This window comes from Rhinolophus hipposideros (assembly GCF_964194185.1).
Source record: "Rhinolophus hipposideros genome assembly, chromosome: 1".
In the NCBI taxonomy this organism is placed as follows: domain Eukaryota; kingdom Metazoa; phylum Chordata; class Mammalia; order Chiroptera; family Rhinolophidae; genus Rhinolophus; species Rhinolophus hipposideros.
In genome coordinates this window covers 84,273,832-84,283,736 of record NC_138047.1, presented here as the reverse complement: position 1 = coordinate 84,283,736, position 9,905 = coordinate 84,273,832, and the positions used below count along the sequence as shown (strand labels likewise).

Here is a 9,905-nt window from a genome sequence, read left to right as displayed (position 1 = left end):
TGTGTGGTCAAGGAAGTCATCCCTGCAGAGAAATAGTTGAGTTGAAAACTAATGATGAAAAAAAGAGTTATCCGTATGGAAACCTGAAACCTTGCTTTCCTCTCCTGATTACAAAATGGCTACAGCAGTATCAAGCATGACATCCTCATGTAACTTCCAGAGCAGGTCTGGGGGTTTATCTTTGCAAGTTTCCTTTTGTCAGGAAAAAAAGTATTTCCCATAAGTCCCATCGCACTTCCCTTCATATCCCACTGGCCAGAACTAGGTCACATATCTACTCTCCAACCAGTCATGGCAAAAGAGACTGGGATTGCAATGATTGGTTGGGAGCAGTGATGCTGGGGCTGGGAACGGGTAACATCCTTCCTTGAGCATAAGCTGCCCCAAACCTAAACCAGACTACCTTCCTCTCCTCAAAGAACAAGAGTAAAACAGATACAAGGACCAAGCTAGAGGTATTTCATTTATCCAGGATTTTCTGAACACCTAGCATGTGCCAGGCACTGTACTAGTGTCAGGGATGAAAAAAAGACCTAGGCTCTGCTTTCACCAACTCATTCTACTGCTTAAAAACATTTAGTGAGAACTCCCTCTTCCTTCCTCTTCACTATTTCAAAGGTACGGTTCATGGCCACTTGCCACCATTAAGCCTCCTCTCATCTCTTTAGCTATGAATGACTTCTTCTCAAGTCGAAGCGCACATTTATTCATTTTACAAGTATTCATTGAACATCTGGGACACGAGAATACAATTTTGCTAAAAAGACAGGGTCTGTGCCCTCAGAGAGTGCCATAGAGAGATTTATAGCCAATTACAAGAATAAAAAAATGTTGAAAGAGGTGAAGCATGGGATCTATCAGAGTACTAAGAAGGAATGTCTCCACTTGTCCAAAGGTGGGATGAGGGATAGTAGTAAGAGAAGATATATTTTGTTGAAAATGTCATTTAAAATATTTAAAGGATGATTAGAATTTAGATAAATGAGAATGGAAGTCAGAAATTGGAGGAGAAGGCAAGGAGCCTAGTCCACCTAGAAAAATGAGCATGTGCAAAGGGCCAAAGGCGGGGAGAATGAGAGGGGAGGGGAGGGGAGGGGAGGGGAGGGGAGGGGAGGGGAGGGGAGGGGAAGGGAGGGAAGGGAAGGGGAGGGGAGGGGAGGGAAGGGAAGGGGAGGGGAGGGGAGGGAAGGGAAGGGAATGGAAGGGAAGGGGAAGGAAAAGATTTCAGTGTTGCTGGAGAAGAGCCGGAGGGGAACACAGGGAGAGATGAATGTATAATGATAGGTGGAAGCCAGGTTAGCAAGGTAGCAAACTCTTGGACTTTATCTGGAGGGAAGTCATTGAAGAGATTGACAAGTTTAAGTTTGCATCTTAGAAAAAGCATTTTTATTCCTTTGCTCCCTTTCCCACACACCCTCAGCTACACTACAAACAGGATGACCAACAAGACACGGTGGCAACAGGCTGGACCAGGATAGTGGCCAAGGAGTGGGTAGTGACTGAGTTGGTCCAAGACGCAGTGAATTACAGGGCTGTGACTGGCTAGGGAGGAGGAGGAATGAAGGATGACTTCAGGCAGTTCTGGTTTGGTCACCTGGGGGATGGTGGTGTCCTTCACTGGATGGATTCATTTTCGTACAAGTTGTGTTTGAGCTGCGTCCCACAGGGTACTGAACACAGTGTATTCAATAATTAACTTTTTTGATGACTTTTCTCCTCCATCCCTCACCTTCCATACCAAAGCCACCCCCATTTTTCTCAGATAAGACCTATTTCACTCTTCTCGTTTGGGTCCACACCCACATGAGCATGTAAAAAACATGGTTTACGTGCTTCAGGTTTTCATCGCTCTGTGTCCCTTGAGTGAAGCCAGTATTTTTTTGAGCCCTACTACCAGCCAGGTACAGAAATGCAAAACAATTCCATCAGTCATCACTAACCAAGTTTTTCAGCTAATACAAATCGAAGGCATCCAATCAGGCATTTAATGATATCAGCGATCAATAAACTGCAATTAGTAATTGACACAAATCCAACTTTTTTTCTTGCATTTGACTTTTATTCTCTGATTTTTAAAAAACCCTCATCCCTTTACATTTTACAGATAATCTTATGGGACAACATGATGGCACCTAAACCTATGTCAGTTCTGGGTGTTTTCCATGTGGTCTTTTGTGTCTGTGCATTTTTTACAATATGCAATTTCACTGCTTGAGGTTTCGGGTACTAATTCTACAGTACCGTATAGCTAGCTACACGATGAGGCCGGGAACATATTATATCTCTACGTTTTAAGGAGTACCATGCCTGGGTGAAGTATCAAAGTGAGAATGGTGAACTTAAAAGGCCTTTCAAACATCTTGGAGCAATTAACAAACCATAGACTGAAGCAGTGTCGTTCTTAAACATTACACAGGACTAAAACAATCGAACCAATTTGTCCTTTGTTCTTTTTTTTTATTGCATTCTTTATTATATTAATACTGTTTCAAAAGAAACTCAAAAAGCATTGAACTCGGGTATCATGCTATACAGAGTCCTGCCCCGAGCCTGGCTTGGACCCCCGGCTCGCAGCGCTGTGCAGGCCACTGACCACGCTCCGTCCCAGAGAAGCGACGTGAAAGGAGAGGTCGCTGGGCCGAGCTCTCGGCGCGCCCTGAGTTCTCCCTCCCGGCGGGAGCATCCGGACCGAAGTTTGCCAAGTTTTCTGGCAGGCCCGGCTAAGCGAACGCCGCCGCTGTGGCTCGCCTTTGCGCTCGGGCGGCAGGCCGGGCCGTGGGGAGTTTGCTTTGGGGGGGGGGTCTCCAGGCCTTTAAAGAAAAGTCCTAGGAGGCAAGGGGCGCCACTCGGGCCGCCCCTGCGCCGGGCAGGAGAAGAGGGGGACCCGTCGCCCCGAGGCACAAAGAAAGAGTGCGCTCCCAGGATGTGGAATGACCTTGGAAACTCCGGACCACGTTAGGGTTTCGGTCACCCCGACTGCCCTCCCGAATCCGCCCCCGGCCACCCGCTCCTTCACCACCCGTGCCTTTTTCTGCTTTTTCTTTAAGAGAGTTGAATGCACTCGGCCCAGGAGGGGCCGCGCGGGCTGCGGGGCCCAGCCCTTCCCGCCGGTGTCGGCTGATGGATGGCCCCGGCCGGCCCGGGTCCCCCGCCTCGGCTCGCCCGCGAGCCCAGCTGTGAGTTTTGGAAGCGGCGCAGCGGGCTCCAGCCCTGTGACGCCCGGAGCGGGCAGCGCCGCCCTTCCTTCCCCCCAGGCTCGGGCGGCGGCGCAGCGCCGGGTCCCGGGCGGAGGGCGGAGGGCGGAGGGCGCAGGGAGGGGCCGCGGGCGGGGACTCCGGGGCGGGGGCGCGGGGCCCAGCACGCCCGGCCGGGCGGGGGCCGGAGGGCGGGGGCTCCCGGGCGGGGGCCGCGCCGCGCACGCCCAGCCCCACGGCCGCACCGCGCCTCGCGGGACAGGTTCAGCCGGCGGGGCGGCGCCCGGCTCCGGGGAATAATGAGTGTCTGTCAGGCCGTCCCCGGGTGACTGGGCGGGGCGGGGCGGAGGCGGCGCGGGAGGCGGGGGTGGCGGGGGAAGGGCGCAGGGCGGGGTGCGTGTTTGCGCGAGTGACTCGGTCGACCCCTCCGGCGGCTGCCTCCACCCAAGTGGGTGGGGACCCGCCCAGCCCGGGCGGCCGCGGCGGCTCCCTCTTCCCTCCCTGACCCTCCCACCCCGGGTCCCAGCCTCTACTTACCCCGCCAGCCCCGGGAGGCTCGCAGAGCGAGCGGCGCCGGCGTCATGTGACTGCCCGGAGTTGGTGCCAGGAGCCAGAGGGGAGCCAGGAGCGGAGCCGCGCGGAGCCGGGGCCCGAGCCGGAGCGCAGCGCGAGCGCCGCACGCGCGCCCGTCCCCGTCCCCTGCGGCCGCGGCCGCTACCGCCGCCGGACGAGAGCGCTGACATTACTGCACTCGCGGGGTTCGAGGCAGCTCGGATCCGGGCCTTTATTTCTCTTCTGCAGCGCTCAGCACCGCGCCTCGAAAAGTAAGTCCCCTCTCCCTCACCTTTCCTTCTCGCCCGTCTCCTGCTGCCCCCCCTTTTAGCTCATCTGGTTTCATTTTTTCTTCTTGGGGGGTGCTCAGTGAATGGGTGGGGGTGCTCAGTGAGTAGGTTGGGGTGCAGCGCGGGGGTGGGGGCGCCTGTGGGCTTTGGGAAAGTGCAACAGCTTCTCGCAGCCAGGGGTGGGGGCGGAGAGGGAGACTTAAGGAGAGGAGGCCCCCAGGTTCAGCAGTTGAAAGTATGGGATTGGGGGGAGCCACCGTATTGATCTGGGGGTGCGAGGGAACAAGGCCCGGCAGCTCCCACCGCTGTCCCGGCGCGGGCGCGGGTGGGGGCTCACCTGTGTGGTCCCCCAGCCGCCGCCCGCCCGCCCGCTCGCGATTCCCTCCAAAGCCCCAGAAATCTCAGTACTCTCCGCATGTGGCAACGTTGTGTGGAGAAAGGTAGCGCCCAGGCCGCGCGCTCCTGCTCCTCCCCCTCCGGGTCCCCCACCCCCCTCTCCCGCGCCCTCCTCCTCCCCGCCCTCTGCCTGCGCCCCCCGCCTCCCCCCTTCTCGGACGGGGCGCGCGGCCGCTCGCCCGCCGGAGCAAACTTGGAACAGTCTCCCGGTCCCTCTGGGAAGAAACTTGGGGCAATTGAGACTGGAAGCAGCATCCCATTCTCGGTCCTGGAGCCCAGGAGCGTTCAGGGCGTCTGGATCCCCGGGGGCAGGAATAAAGAGCTGGCCCGATTGGGAGCGTCCTCCTCGGGGGCACGGAGAGAACCTGCCGCAGTGCCTGGAGGAAAGATTGCAGCGTGGCTGGTGGCGGAGAACGCCTTAGGCAACTGCCTGCAGTTAGGGACCTGATCCGGGCCGGGACCCAGAGATTGATCCCTGGACCCTTAGGACCTACCTAAGATTTCAGAATGGCTGTCTTGGAGATGGCAAATAATACCTGGAATTGTCATTGCCACTTCTTTGGCAGATAACAGGGAGATTCGTGTTTTAAATTTTACGGCGACATACAAAAATAATAGCTGAAAAACAGTGAATGAGACGTATTTTTAATAAGTCGAGATAAACGGAAATTGGAAATTGCTCACCGTTTTGTATTTCACTAAAATAAATACTTTACACTGGATTTTTAAACTCGGAATGGTATTTTTCCATTAATATCACCCAAGACACTTTAGATATATTGATTATATCCCCACAAGAGTCTGATACATGGGAAAAGTATGAAGTGGTATTCTGACTTCATTTGGATTTAGTATCTGTAATTATAAGCAAACTCAAGTGAAGAATAGGGCACTTGATCATTATAGGTTTTTCCACAGAGCAATTTTGTGATGTCCTTTTCTGATGCTCTATGTGTGAATTTGAGGCACATTTTTATAAGAGAAATCCATTAGGATGATAATCTGCCTAACCCCAGGCAAGACTTGCTTTCAGGGGAAAAACAATCTGATAGCATTAATATCTCATTAAAATTTTGGGAGTTAGTATTTTTTAAAGAAAGAGTAGAGGAATGAGTTTCTTTTGGCTTGAAACATGGAGTAGTATGTTAGTTTACCTTAGGCTGTTAACAGAAACCTGAAATGAGATGTTTGATTTGACTCTCTAGAGAAACATCGCAATTTCTAGTCAGTGGGGTTTGCTGCAGACCTATTAGAAGAAAAAAGCCTAGTGTACTATTATTAGTAAGTTCCAGGAAGATACACTGTAAGGAACATTGGGCTTGCATAAAGGAGAATGCAACTATAACAATTATAATATGAGAGTAACAAGGAAAAGTAGCTACTTAGACCACAACCTTGTCAGATATAAAACATAGTAACATAGCTTTAGAGTAAGGTATTTTTTTTTTCATTGCATAGTTTCTAAATTAAAACCCAGTCTTCTGGTTACAATGAGCACAGTGATGCTTTTTCCCCCCTTTTTAAAAAAAAATGTTATATCTATAGTTATGTCCACACAGATTCTTATAAATATCTGATAATAGAAACCTGAGTTAAACAGTCCTGGCTGACAATATAAAGAGAAATAATGGGGGAAAGGACTAGGATTAGATTTTACTACCTTAAAAATACCTAAAGGAAAATAAACCTTTTGGGATATCTTATGAAAATTGGTATTCTACAGATTGTATAACACTTGGATTAAATGTCAGGAACAGAATCATATTCTCAAAAGGTAAATTTCTATAGATGTGTGTACGTACATGTAGAACAGATGTGCAGCTGTGTGCAAATATGTTTATAATCATGCAATTGAAAAGGACTGAAAATTTGGGGTAACTAGCTGTCCCACACTCAGTGTCTTGGAATTTAGTTCTGCGGCTAAGGGACACTTAAAATTGGTCCAATTTTCAGTTGTGTGGGATAATCCAATTGTCATCTGAATTCTTAACAGCAGTGCTCTATCTTCATTTTCCTCCTGATGCTCTGAGGCTGAACGATAATTATTACCCTAACCCAGAATTTGATCATGGCTAGAGACCAGCCTTTGGGATGGGGGATAAAGAGACAAAAGAAATCGGTAGGGAAGCTGGTGTTAATTAGGAAGGTCTCCGCTGCTTTAATATGATAAAATCCCATGTTCACTTATGATGTTTACTGTATGTGGAAGCACCTATTTGTAAATAGGGCAGGTCCCTTGTATAAAGCTGGTGTTATTATTCACACCCATAGAACAAACACCTCCACCCCCCTGTTGTTGTCTTAAAAAACTCCAGCTGCTCATGAATATAGGGTCAGGGAGGGCCGGCTAAATGTTTCTCTGTGCTTTCTCTCCAGCACAGCCAGCAGAGCTGTTTCCTGTTCTTTGTTTCAAGGCTGGGGTTTGCGTCATACATTCCAAGTGGCATATGTGTGCTCTTTCCTGTTTCAGGCTGTTTTCTGGTAGATCAGTAGCCCAGACCAGGCCTTGGTCCCTGCCCCTAAACTCCCTATCCCCACCCAGGGAGTTATCATGTCTCTACACACTTGCTATTGCTTAAGATGCCTGGGTTATGTCATAATGAAAAGTCAGTTAACCTTTTTACATACACCCTTTGCTCCAGTGTGTTTATATGGGTAAATAAATACTTTTACCTTTTTAAATTTGCCATTGCCATATTGTGATTTTGAGAATTTGTGTGCATATTGGTTAGAAGTCTAAAGGAGGGTGTGTGTGTGTGTGTGTCTGTGTTTTATTTATTTTTTGTTTTGTGGTGGGTGGTAGGGTGTTTATTTTGAGATAGGCATTTTGCCCTGAAGCTGTCAGTTTGGGATCAGGATTACCACCTTACAGTTCAGAAGACTAGCGTTCATTATCTGAAAGATGTCACCCATCCTTTTTCTCATTTAACATGGACTGCTCTAAGCACAGGAGGCTTCATTGGATGGAGAACTTAAGCAGTTTTGGCAGCTTGGGCTGACTTGAAAGTCTTATGTTTTCAGGAAGAAATCTTTAGAAAAAGTATTGAAGCAAAACATAAAATATATTGAGAAAAAATCCCAGATTTATTTCTTTTTAAAGACAAAGACTTGTCTTTGGATAATCTTTTTTTTTAAGGACATTTTACTGTATTCTACATCTGATTTCCAAACTGTTTTAAGAATGAAAAGCTCAAAGAAAAGGAGAACTGGAAATAAATTTTAATGATACTTTGGAAAATTTTAATCTTATATATTGAAAACAGAAGAATACTCATTTATTGTTTTACAATAACAACTTTTTTCATAATCCCAATTTTGTTGTTGTTATATTCTGTCAGTGTGGGTTAACAAATTTCTGGGTTAACTATTTAAAACCTACTTTAACAATTTATTTTTCTCTTGGTTCTCCAGAAACCAAGTTTTAAAGAAACAGTTGGAAAAGAAAACTGTTGGCAAGTTTTTTTCTTAATCTCTTTATTTTTGGATTTTCTTTAAAATCTAAGGGAATGATTTTATAATGTTCTCTAAAGGAATTAATTGAAAGTTGCTGAGGCAGCAAGTCAGGCCCTATACTTCCAAAAACTGATGATAATAGTATCTTTTAATGCCTTGTTGTACCACATTCTTTCTTTATGGATAAATATACAATATAATAATAAGAAAACTACTAGGATCAAACAGTAGGCTACTGATAACCTTCCTTGAAAAAAAAATGGGAGTTTTGGGAAGTTGCAATAAGATTTTTTTTTTCTTCTTTGGAGGAAGCAAACTTGAAATATTTAGCTGACTTTTAGGACAAGAGGCTTTTAAAATTTATAAATAACCCAAACTGAAGCAAGTTTTGGGTTTTTTTTTTTTTTAGTTCCAAAGTTGTTAACAACCCAAGTAGTTTTGGTAGACTGAGTTTTTTCATTTGCCTTATCCCAAATCATTCTTCCCTCCCTCATTTGTGGGGAGAGGGAGGTGTTAGTAGAGATGAGTAAGATCTAATACATTCTATCAGGAAAAAAAAAATCAATTCCATTCCATTTTATTTTTATCCCCTCTTAGATACTTGCCATCTTAATACTTACAAGTCAACATTTTTGCTGTAAAATGAACAGTTTTCTTAAATGGTATTTCTTTTTCTGTTTTCACACCCAGTTGTGTTTACGGGAAAATAAATAAATACAACCTCATCCTTTAAATACTAGGAATTACGACATTATTCTGGAAATTGGGTTTCTTTTTGAAGTGCTTCGTTTATCATTGGTTTTAGCTTAAAAACAAACAAGCAAGCAAACAAACCCTGGAGTCATAAAACAATTGATACCTGCTTTGCTAATAGTCTGGTCAAAATTCCTCTTGGAGTGAGGTGGAAGTATTACGATTTTTTTTAGCATCTCGTTTTCAAGCCTGATGTGTCCCTTTCTTAGACCCAGTTTGTCATCTGAAGCAGTAATGTCAGAGAGCCCAGAGACAGGAAACCAAACAGCAGTCTGCTCTGATAGGGGAGTGCATTGTCCAAAAGAGGTAGCTCTGCTTCCCTGCCTCCCGCCCCCAACTCTCCTTCCTTGAAATTTAGCAGTAATGAAAGAAACACAATGCTAGAGACACTGTTTCTGAGCAAGAACTAGGACTGTTTTCTCCCAAAGCAAAACGTATCCTCCTAACGGGCTCTGTGCTTTTTCTGGAATGTCACTGTAGTTTATTGGAATTTTTTTTCCCTGAATTTATCAGTATTATTTCATATCCCTTGGTCAGAGTGTTTAATAGTAAACTTCTTTCTCTAGCAAAACAGGTTCCTGGAGCTTTTTGAAACTCACTCCATTGTGTTGACAGGCCGAATACATGATCATGTCCCCCGTCTAATTATTAGGGGAGCTGGAGACCAAATGTAGCAGGTTAAGAGGCCCTTCAGCCCATGCCTTCCACGAAACCCTGGGTCTAGCTCTTACCCTGATTTCCATGAAGGGAGTGCTTCCTGAGGCAGCCCCCTTCCAGGAGCCCAGTTTAGCCTGGGACACACTCAAGATAGTTGTCAATCTCTGGCAGGCCCGGGAATCTCCAGGGATGGCCTGGAGCTAGTCTCCACTCAGATCAGTGGAGTTTGGCCAAATCGAGACCTACAAGATCAAGTGGACGTTGAGGTCAGTGCATCTACCCTGGAGAGCGACCTGTGACTTAGGTGTGGGTTTTCTCTCCTTTGGCCTATATGTTCTTTCTTCTAATTACTGTCCTTTGAGTGTAATCACTGAAATCCACTCCTTTATCTGTACTTGCACTTTACACCCTGATACCTTCCAAAGTGTTGCACCCCAAAATTACTTTCATTAGTTCAAGTTCCTGTTCCACTTAGTTCTCCAAACAAGGGAGTGTTTCTCTCCTCTCTGGGGAGCCTCCCAAAGTTTTCACCTTGTTTTTGTGTTTCAGGTTTTAGAAGATGATTTTGCAGGCCAGGTTCACTGGTCCCCCAGGCACATTTTCTCTGTGT

At 46.8% G+C, this 9,905-nt stretch overlaps 1 protein-coding gene across 1 annotated transcript in view; it reads left to right on the top strand.

Moving 5' to 3' along the window:
• The first annotated feature begins 3,539 nt into the window (after positions 1-3,539).
• Positions 3,540-9,905, top strand: part of KLF3 (KLF transcription factor 3) — a 35,327-nt gene continuing 28,961 nt past the window's right edge. Inside the window, exon 1 of the mRNA XM_081057613.1 lies at positions 3,540-4,018. The gene's annotated coding sequence lies outside the window, so the exon portion shown is untranslated. The remainder of the gene's footprint in view (positions 4,019-9,905) is intronic.